Source organism: Poecilia formosa, unplaced genomic scaffold (genome assembly GCF_000485575.1).
Source record: "Poecilia formosa unplaced genomic scaffold, Poecilia_formosa-5.1.2 Scaffold179, whole genome shotgun sequence".
NCBI lineage: Eukaryota > Metazoa > Chordata > Actinopteri > Cyprinodontiformes > Poeciliidae > Poecilia > Poecilia formosa.
This window is the reverse complement of record NW_006800118.1, coordinates 35,813-47,413: the sequence shown is the minus strand read 5'-3', so window position 1 is coordinate 47,413 and position 11,601 is coordinate 35,813. Positions and strand designations below refer to the sequence as shown.

Below are 11,601 nucleotides of genomic sequence, written 5' to 3'. Positions count from 1 at the left end.
GATATTTCACATTAGTTATGAACATGGACTTAAAAACAGTATGGAATGTTTTCTACAGTCATCTAGAAATTGTACAAAAACACATACATGAAAAATAATCACTTAAATTATAATTTGAGTTCTTTGTCATAGATACCTCAAAGAGAGCTTTTCTTTGAAAATAAACTCAAGTCTGTCCTCATGTTTATCTTCAAATAAAAGTGGAGATTTAATGTTCAGCATGCTATGGTGGCATGGCCAACTCTAGCCCTTTACAGAAAGTACCCTGCATGTGTCACATGCATTATTGCTTAAACATGAGTGTTTCAAAAGTCTGAACTGCCTTCTCAGTTCTCATGTGTACATATGAACAAAGATGTTGTCTGGATCCCCAAAGCAAATGAAGGAGGTGTGATTCTTATCAGATAGCTCCCGTCTGTCAAAACCAGTTTGAACAACGATGCAAATAATGAAGCAAAGATGCCAGGAGTTTGTCCTGCTTCCAGGAGTTTAATAAATGAAAAGGAAAGACAGGATGAAAAACCTTCCAGTGTAGAAAAGATGTCTCTGAAATATTTAGTAACTTAAATATTCAGTTCATGTATTTATTAAGTCAACATTACTGACATTAAGCAAACTGGGGGGAAAAACAAGCAAAAAAGAACAAGGATGTAGTATTTGTATCTTCAGTGTCTTGGACCTCAAGAAAATTGAAGCTCTGAGATTTAACTGTTGATGATTGGAAAATGTCCTTTTACCGGGACGTGTTTCACCCATAGGACTGTACAGAGGGGAACACTGGATTCTGGAAACCAGAAATAATGAACACAGAGCACAGAAACTTTGGTAACAGGGAAAGTTACACCATACAGTCCAATCAAGTGATCAGGTATCACTAAGGGAAAGATCCAAAGCACCATGACTGGGTCAACAGTCCAGGTCAACAACAGGTCAGACAGTGAAGGCAGAACAGAACCAGAATCTGTGAGGCAGTAATGAGAGTCCAGGTAAAAGAAGCAAGGTTTTGAGCAAGAATCAGATTTACTCCGATCAGTCAGGGAACTGGCAAAGATGATGGTCAGGAGACAGAAAACAGGCAAAATACGCAATCAGGAAGGGTGATGAGACAGAAAAAAGGCAAGTAAACATTTAGCAACTCAGACATGGAACGCTCAAAGGCTGGGACAAGGATGATGGCAGATGATCTCTGAGTGCAGATCAGGAGTTTGTAGGTAGCAGCAGGGGGGAGCAATCAGCAGGATAAGGCGGGGCTGTGCAGCACATCATGGTGCTGGCAAAACACTTTTCAGCTGCCATTAATTATGGACACAAGAACAAGTTGTGATTTATTGAACAATAAAATTGTAGGTGAGGTCCAACATCAGGTTCAGTGTGTAGCAGTAACACATCTTATAAAAATAGTCAACAAGTCATTTGTGTTTCCCGAGAGCCATACAATGAAGAGGATGATGATGTAATTGACTGTGACGATGAGAATAGTTTGTATGTGTGGTTGCATTTTAAATGCATAAAGTTGATTTGTGTCCCCAAAAGGCTCTTATTGTAAACACTATAAGTGTAAACGCCAGGAAACGGCAAAAGAAGCATCAATAACCTGAGTCTGAACTCAGTCTCAATGAGACTCAGGTTATTAGTATCGTTCTTCTCTACCACTCGTGTGTGGCACATAATAAACAATATGGTAACATAAGCAGTAACCCCATGTGCTGAAGTACAGCAGAGTAGGTGGTTGGTACCGGGTCTGGCAGAAATTGAGAGTCTTTTGAGCAGGAGCAACCTTCCAGCAGAACCAGTTCAGGATCAACTGTCATCACTTGGGATTAACTGGGCCTCATATGACAGAAAGGAGACAGTAACAGTGGTCCAGGATTACTTTCTATGTTACATTAAAAAATGACAGGTTTCTTTCATATGAGAACTACAGCTAAACAAAGATGTTTTGGCCAGGAATACTTTGCATGTAAAATGATTCATTTCCATTATCACTATATGCTTGCTATGTATGAGATTGTTGTAAAAGTAACAAGCTCATCTGTGACACTTCCTCAGATATTGAAGTTTTTCAGCAAAAGGCTCTACAAACGGAATGTGACAGTGCTCTGTACTGCATGGAATGTGAAACTAGGACTGTTTTATTGAGATGTTCATATTCTAAAAATTGCACTGTCAATTTTTTATGGTAAACTAATCTCAGACCACATTGCATTAGGTTTAACCACTTCCCTTAAGGGAAGTGGTTTGTCTAAGTTATTTAGACATTAATAACTAGAACTTCAGTTATTAATATCTAAATAACTATCAAGAAACTGCTGTCATTCTGTGATATATTTCTTTTACACTGCAGTGTAAACACATATTTTAAATGGTGACCCAGTGGTGGGGTTAATGTTGGCATGGTGCAGCCAGTGTTTGGTCAGACATACCATCACACCACCAAATGACTCGTCTCAAAAAACTGGGAGGAGACGGAGTTAGCTGGGTATAGTGGGAGGTGTAAGTCATTGCCTGAGCAGCCCTACTATATTAATGTGGACCTCACCAAGACCTCTATTAAACTGTGCAAAGCTCATCTGACGGAGCAGGCACATCTTTTAAGCTAACGCCACAGTGTTAAGCACACAGGGGCCCAGCAGAGAGGCAGGCGAGGGGTTAATGGGCCTTGATACACTGCAGTGGGGTGAGATGAAGATGGGATAGGTGATGCAGGGAGATAGGGTGCATGGAGGGTGCCTCAGACTCCAGAAGCAATAAAGCAGGCCCAACTTTGTGACGTGAAGAAGTGAAGGCATGTAGCAAAACACATATCTCTACCCAAAATAAAGGACTAATCATCAGTATTATATGACATGCATTAAGAAAAAATATAAACACCTCACAAAATTCATCTGGCTTTGAAGATGTTACAAATAATTGACATCAGGATTTGGGTCGCTACCCTGGCGGCCCGACCCTGGATACGCAGAAGAAAATGGATGAATGGATTATTTTTTACTAGAGAGAATTATTTGTATGGTGCCAATTCAAATGTCTTAAGACAAATAAATACTGTACATAGTCAGTTCAATCCAATCATACAGACAGATTCAAAGTCAGTTGCAAGCATTTCTATTCAATTCAAGTGACAAAACAATGCAGTGAAGTTCTATTTATTATTCTAATTGGTAAAGGGTTTTAACACAGTGACATAATGTCACAATGTCCCATTGACAGAACTCCCCTTTATACCTCATACTCCACAACTGCTGTTTCTATTAATCTTATAATAAATAACATGAAATCTGTCTGTGCAGACTGGCACATATTTTTGCAAATGTCAAATGACAATGTTAAATAGCTGTCAGTTCATTAAGTGAAGAATAAATGAATAGATGTATTACACAAAGATGTTTTCAAGCTTTTATTTCTGACAATTATTATGATTTTCTAGTTACAGCTGATAGATACACTACATTTAAGATAAGATTGTTACAAAAGAAGTTTATAACCAAGATGGGCTTAATGGAAACCAAGTAGGTTTAATACATGTTTAAAGGTTGCTTCTTTGAAAAGATACTTTTATTCTATCAAAGTATCTTTTGATAGAATAAAAAGATCGGATGCAAAGTCTAATTCATTGAATATGACTGCAAACATATTAGTTATAAGCAACAATGACGCATCATAAATGACAGGACTTGATTTCAATGTAAAAAGGCCTTTTTAGAAATACTAACATCTGATGAAAAGAAATGGTGACAGCAGCTTCAGGGACACAGATAGATGTCAGTATTTATTACTGAAGTGAACAGCTTACAATATAAACAGAGATTTTACCTCTGCAATAACTCAGCTGCAGTATTTAAAAAGTGTAACTTCAAACTGTAATAACTTTTTATATTTGATCAGTTTACAGTATATGTAATTTTTTCATGGAGACTATTTAGAAAATTATGACAAATACATTTTTAAACAATAGTAAACAAAATGAAGCTTTCAAATGTAAAATGCAAAAATAACAATAAGTGTCATAAATTAAAACCAGATATTTAAAAGACACACACATTGGTCTTTTCCGCTGTCTGACATTAAATTTGACAGTGTCAAAAAAATTGCATGTTCTTGGTCAAACATTTTGAGTGTTTTTCTGCATACTTTCTATAATAGTTAGCTTAGACTTTGTCCCATTCCTTGAGGCAGTTCTCCTGTAACTGAGTTAGGTGTGTAGGCTGCAGTGGTTGTTGTATTTTCTTCACAAAACATGAGGGGGAAAATGAAGTGGGAGATCAACAGGCGGGTCGGCGCAGCGTCTGCAGTGAAGTGGACACTGTACCATTCTGTGCCACTACAGCGCCAGTCTGTACCAGTCGATCTACGTTTCTACCCTCATCTATGGTCATGAGCTTTGGGTCATGACCAAAAGAACAAGGTCATGGAAACAAGCAGCCAAAGTGAGTTTCCTCCGCAGGGTGTCTGGGCTCTCCCTTAGAGACAGGGTGAGAAGCTCAGCCATCTGAGAGGGACTAAGACTAGAGTCGCTGCTCCTTCACATCGAGAGGAGCCAGCTGAGGTGCCTCAGGCATCTGGTCAGGATGCCTCCTGGACGCCTCCCTGGTGAGGTGTTCCGAGGCCGTCCCAGATGGAGGAGGCCCCAAGGAAGACCCAGGACATGCTGGAGGGACTATTTGTTTCTTTCCTGGCCTGGGAACGCTGGCCTGGAACAAGTGGCTGAGGAGAAGAAAGCTGCTACCCCTGACACAAACCTGGATAAGTGGATGTGGATGGATGGATGGATGGATGGATGGATTGATGGATGGATGGATGGATGGATGGATGGATGGATGGATGGATGGATGGATGGATGGATGGATGGATGGATGGAACAAAACTTAAAAGTTCTTCATTGCTTCCAGTGGAGCACAATCAGTTTATAGTTAATGTTTCTAAATTACATGTGAAACAAAATTACTTCTTTTAAACGTTCCTGAACATGAAAACCTGGGAAACTGAGATGTTTGGATTGGTTTACATTTCAAGCTTGCAAAGCTAAGCATAGTGATTAACTATGATTGATTGAAGCTCTAGAGTGTGATTAATCTGATGACATTTTTTAATCAATTGGCAGGATTAATAAAAAAGAAATATGTTTTTTAGATATTTCTTGGTTTTGTTCTGGAGTTGATAAGCATATTCTGCATCAACACAGAGCCTGGTATTCCTAAATGCTAATGAAACCTTTTCTCACTGAGTTCTGTATGCATAAAAACATGTAGGAACTATCAAAGAGTTTATTCACAAATTAATTTACATCAAAGCATTTTTAGACCTATGACAAAGAACACAGGTCAGCCAAATACTTAAGGCTAGCCTCATTGTTTTGGCCCCTTCTTAAACACTATTGTATCTATGATGAGATACCGAGCTGCAGCTTCACACACTGGTCTGATTTATAAAAAACAATCCCACTTGGAGCAGTCCACTGTCATCAGTGTGTGTTTCTGATGTAAGCTTTAGTCACAATAAATGGGAATGGGTCAGGAAGAGGGGGGATTAACTTGTAAGTTTTTAGAAAGATTTAATTGTATCAGAAGTTAAGCTAATTTGAGAATAAGTCAAATAAATTTTAAAAAATGAACCATAAATAGGACATAGATCAGAAATCCAGTGTTTGGAAATGAGCAAAACTATCTGCAAGAAAAATACTATCACAGCAGTGTACTTTTTTCAATAGCCAGTCAATTTAGTGCAGAGTGAAACATTGCAGCAGACATCAACAAAGTCATTTTCTGGCATATTAATGTTTACATCCAATCAGCAGGATGTGGGGGCGGCCTAATTAGCTCAATCAGCTGGCTGAATGCAGCAGCAAATGAAAGTCCCACCCAGGGACCACACACACAATTGATCATTTCAACCGACTCTCCCCTCGATTGTTCCTTGACAGCACATCGGAGCACCTGAATTAGTGAAGGTCCATATGGTGATTAAAACAACCTTTTTTCCACCCTTGTTTAATAAGCGTGTTTGAAACAAATACATCTGCCAGAATCATAATCAAAGATTGTAAAGGCTTGGAGAAAAAAAGTTGTTCTTTTATTTCTGTTATTTCCAACCTGCAGTTTAATTACGAGTCCAACAGCACAAATTATCAAACTGAACGTCTTCTCCATTTTGGAGAATTATTACTTTTTGTGGCATGAAATTGATCAAGAATTGATTTGGGATGGCATGTGAATGTGGGATATGGATGATTGGAGACTATCAGTGAGCTACAACCCAGTAACGCCTTTGTACCATAAGATTACCAATCAGCATCTCCCAGGTAGCAGAACCAGAAGCTGCAGCCGGTTTGTCTGTGTGGGTTACTGTGTTTTAAAGTACATTGGAGTGGATATGGAGACAAGGAAAGGATATCAGACGAAGGCAAAAAAAAAAAAAAAGATTTGAACCAAATACAATAATAAAAATCCTTCTGTTATCTTCTGCATTCCCAGCATACACCCTCCATCTGACTCTTGCCCTGCCCATCTCTCTCTGTCCTGCTTTTTTGCTTCTTCTGTTTTTTTAATAAACTAGCCTTTCTTCCTTTCCTTACTACCATCCCTGCGCATGAAATATCAGCAAATAAAAAGTTACATTAACCCTGCAATGACCTTTACCACATAATACACTGTGGCCTGATGGGCCACACCATGAGCTTCATTGAAAAGCTGTCATTCTCTGCTATCCCAAGCACTGCCTGGGGAACATTTACTGGATAATTAATATATTAAATGCATGAAAAATAGTTACACAGGGGCCCCTTTGTCAGCTCTTCCACCGCATGGGGGAAGAGGGATACAGCCTGTGAACCATCAATATACAAGCATCCTACTTCAATGGGCCATCATAAAAACTGCTCATAATTTTATGGCTTCATTCACAGCCTCTGCTGTAAAGGAAGGCAATATTTCCTCATAATTCACTCAAGCTCGCTCTGGCCTTTTTATGATTTGGCGGTTTTAAGCCGCTGCTGTTATGGAGGCACTCCTGGCCTCAGCATGAAGGACAGGCAGGGGTCAGCATTGAGCAGATGGATAGCGTTAGAAACATGCATACAACTGCACCACCTTTGGCTTCTTGCATCTTTATGTTGATAGAAAACAGTCCAACTGTCAGAGCCAGTCAGCCCCACTGCTGGCCACTCTGTCACAGATCCACTGTGATGCTGGCCGTCTCACACCTGATTATAATAAACACATTTGTCGTAACATTACAGTTTACCACTTAACCTTCTGGTTAAAAGTATTGATAATAATAATAATAACAGACTTTATTTATGATGCTCTATATCTTTAGATCTCAAACGGCAAAAACAAAACAAGCAATTGTAATGCATAAAAATAATTTAAAAAATGAATAAGAAAAGAGATTAAAGCCAATATCTAAGACAATTAACCTAAAATCTGGCCAATAAAAAAGTGTTAGGCCTTTTTAAAACAGTCAATTCCCTCAGAGTGTCAGGGAGGGCACTCCATAAACGAGGAGCGACATTGAAGCAGGTTCCATCCGCCATGGTCCTCAGTCTGGTTTTGGGTTTGTGGAGAAGGTTTGAGTGGATGGAACGGAGTGAGTGAGTTGTGTTTTGTAGGTTCAGCATTTCTTTGAGATAGTTGGGGGGCATCGGTGTGGAGGGGGGAAACCTTGAATTCAATCCTGGTGGAACTGGGAAGCCGGTCAAGAGAGAGGAGAATGGAAGTGATATGGTCATGTTTGGTCCTTCTCATCAGGATCTTAGCTGCAGAGTTTTGGATGTACTGGAGCCTCTGCAGGCTCTGATAGAATCCTAATAAGAACTTTGCAGTAGTCCAGTCTGTCAGCCAAACATACTAATGTCACTAGAAAGCATCCAGTGATGTACTCATCTATTTATATGCAAGAAATGGAAATGGGATATTTGTAAAGGTGGAAGTGAGAAAGTTACATTCATTATCACCCATTTAATTAGAGATTTCAAACTCAAAACTCGTAACAGCTGAAGATTAGTATGCTTTTCCAACTACAACAGTCAACACATCGCAAAAAAAAAGGTCTCCGCAGATCATGTTTGATCTCCCCTCGGCTGAAATCAAAATGATGAGACTCCTTAGAACATATGATTGTACTAGAGGTATTTACAACACATTTTTAAATAGAGCAAATACATTTCAAAACAACTTTTTCAAACATTGCATGCTTATTTTGTACACTTCCATTTTTACTCAAGGAAATTTCATTATTTCATAAAATCTCTAATACCAAGTTAAAAGAAACAAACAGTAGATGTTGTCTCAAACAGGCAATTACTGGAGCTCTGTGGAAGAATTGACTCCAAGGTTGTAAATTGAGAAAAACTCCACTTCTCAAGAAGAGACATTGTTAAGTCAGACCAAAGTATGCCAAGGAGAGCCAGGAGAAAAATTATACAGATAAGAAGCAGGAGCTGTCAGGCCACAGAGACACTCCCCATTTCTAAAAACAAAAAAAAAATATTTAGTGAAGTCAATAACCCCAGCAACACTGTCCCCAAAATGAAACAAAGAATCATGATTGTGTCATAAAAAAAAAAAAAAAAGCAGGACTGGCTCTCGTTGATAATCGTTTCTCAATGACTGAGAGTTCAGACCCTCTGAGTGAAGCAAAGCGTAGTGCCAGCCAGGCTGCTTGATACCACGTTAGGACTAAGACTTCACATTGTTGAAACGTTAATTACATTTTTTTAGGGAAGTTGAAACAATAGCATTTTTAAAATGACGTACTTTGCATTTCAAGACCTCGTCTTCTGTCAGAAGTGGGCTAAATAGTACAAATGGAGGATTTACTTAAGATACTTATGTGGCAACCTGAGGGTGGACTCTTTTTCTTTTTTATTATGAACGCAAATATAGAATATAAAAGGTTACAATGACCAACAACACCACCTAGAATAACTCCAGGAAAATGTAATGTAATAAGGACACAGGTAAGTTCTGCTGGAAATGAGGAGACGAGATTCAGAAGGCTCTACAAAAATTGATTAAACTTCAATATATCTTATAAATTTCCAATAATCTGAAATTGAATGGTTAAAACAGTGAATGCATTGGACAAGATTTATTATAATAACATGTTTAAATTTCAAAGGAAACCGAGGCTTACCAATGGGTGAAGTAGTGAGAGAAGGGGCAACATCCAGTGCAGAAAAAGGGGACCACCCTGGACATTACAAAAACACAGCAAACAAAGAAAGAAAAAGGTGCTCCAACAAAACACACAAGACAAGACACCGCCACCAGGGGTCACCACCGCCACCACAGAAGCCTCAGTCCCTAAAAGAAAGACAAAAAATGAAAAAAATACGAGTAAAACAGTGATACAATAGCACTACAATGTTGCACTTTATCCCCTTAGTATTGCCATCAATGCTCCTGGTGTTATCGATCAACTGGTGGCTAAATCAACTGGTTGAAACCTATGCGCACCGCAGATGTTTCTAAATTGTAGGTGGCTGTGTCGATGCCTGTTGAAAAATGCTACTTGCGTGAAAAAAACGTTTGCAAAACTTTACTATAAATCCCATTGGACGTTATATGTTTAATGTTGCATGTAAAAATTATGTTTCAAAACAATTTTCTAAAGAACAGCATTCATTGCGCTTCGAAAACACAGCATTTGAGCATAACCAGATCAATGAATAACACAATCCCATTCGCATTCAGGTTCACCAGAATAAATTAATTCTAACTCATGAATAGCCGCAATGTAAACCTAAGTGGATAAAATATACCCCACTTCAAAGAAGACTGTACTAAATAGAATTTGTACTACCACCCAACATTGTTAGAATAATGACGATCATTTTACGTCTTTTCAGTCTTATGTTGACTGACCTGCTCTGCAAGCATATCAATAAATATAAACAGTTATAATATTATGCAAACTAATTCATTGTTCATTTAATGGAAGCCACATTATTTCGTTTTCACTTTAAGACTTCACTCGGCTGCAGAAGCAAAGCTGTGCAACTTGGTAATCTGACAATATTCTTACAGTTAAAGTTTGTCTGGCAAACCTGTTAAACAACACTACCTCCAAAATGTTGGCAGCAAGTGAATTATATCATTTATTTTTGTAGACAATAAAATAAACTGGTCCAAAAAGGGAAACAGACGATGCTAACTAAACTCGGACCAGCGGTCGCTGAGTTACAAGAGCGCCGTTTTAACCACCAAGCTACGACGATAGCCAAGAGTCCGATGTTCCTACCTGTCATTGATTGTCATCTAACGGACACCCCGCGCTTTAAGAACCAGGCCTGGATTGATTAGTGGCACTTTCAGAATCTCAGTTCGAGTGAAGATTAACCTGTTTCTGATGTAAAAGTATATAAGACAATTGTTTTTTCAGCGATGTCTCATATGGTTGAGAATTACGGTCACTTGATGAAAAGAATAAAGACGAGAAAAAACAACAATAAGGAAGAAATGACACTGCCACATAGATCTGCGGTAGCCATGTCTTCTGTAAATGAGCTAGGAAATAAAGTGTAGCGTTACAGAAACAGTTAAAAAGATTTCGCTATAGTTTTTGTGGATACCTATTTGAAATATCACAATATGAAGAATATGTGGAAAAATTACACAGCCAGTCGATCTTTTTAAACATTTCATTTTTAATCCCAAGGCTCTTCAACATTTATGTCGGCTTTCAGGGAATGATCTTTGCTTTGAGATCTGCTCATGCCACATCGAGATCTATTTCGATCTTCCTTTGACGAGTTTCAACCTCTGAAGCAACACATAAGTCAGGACAAGTTCTGCGTAATTTACATGTTTTGATGGTTTTGCAGATGAACTTTAAAAAAAAAAAGGCAACATACCTTATTAGACCAATAAAGTCTTTCTAATTAGTTATTCCCGAGATCTTAGTGGTTGTTTTACGGAATCGGATAGTATTTTTGCAAAGATTTGTAGTTCTTTAAACTTATTGCATTGTTTACTTCCTGGTTCGGTAAAGGGGTCCTAAAAAGCCACACCCACAGAAACATCAGTCTTTTCCAGCTGCCACCACCAGTTGATTTAGCCACCAGTTGATCTATAACACCGGCAGTAGGGAAAGTGCAGATTAGTCTTTTAAAACAATTTATAAGTAGGCAAAACAGCAGCGAGTGTCACTCCCGGTACAATGCTGATGAGTCATCAGAAGGCTAAAAAGAATAGAGCAAATTATTAATACCACTGCTAACAAAAACATAACTTGCAGCAGCTGCTTACCTGTGACCTGATAAATTACTGCATAGTCAAATAACCAGATCCCCAATTCTGCCTAGATGCAGTGCAACTGTAAGAAAACACTATGTGAAGGTTGCTAAGCCCTTACCTTCCTGTCAGCAAACAAATGAATGGACAAATGATTGGTCCAGATATTGGAGGTTAAAATTGCAAAGGAGGCTAAGCAGATAGACCAGTTAGCATTAATAAATAATATTAAAGCTGACAAACAAAACAGCCACGCTTACCCATAACGGTGCAAACAAAGGAAGCAGATTGAGTTGATGTCACGACGCAAGCAGCCTCATGACAGGTGAAGGCTTGCTTATATGCAGCAGCCGAAATTGGCCGTAAAGTG

General features: G+C 38.6%; 1 long non-coding RNA gene across 1 annotated transcript; it reads left to right on the top strand.

The window, feature by feature from the left end:
* Positions 1-7,445: 7,445 nt before the first annotated feature.
* Positions 7,446-11,184, top strand: LOC107837821 (uncharacterized). The gene is made up of 3 exons (XR_001663867.1): positions 7,446-7,457; positions 10,939-10,945; positions 11,097-11,184. It is a non-coding gene; the product is annotated as an uncharacterized LOC107837821 (long non-coding RNA).
* Positions 11,185-11,601: the final 417 nt, after the last annotated feature.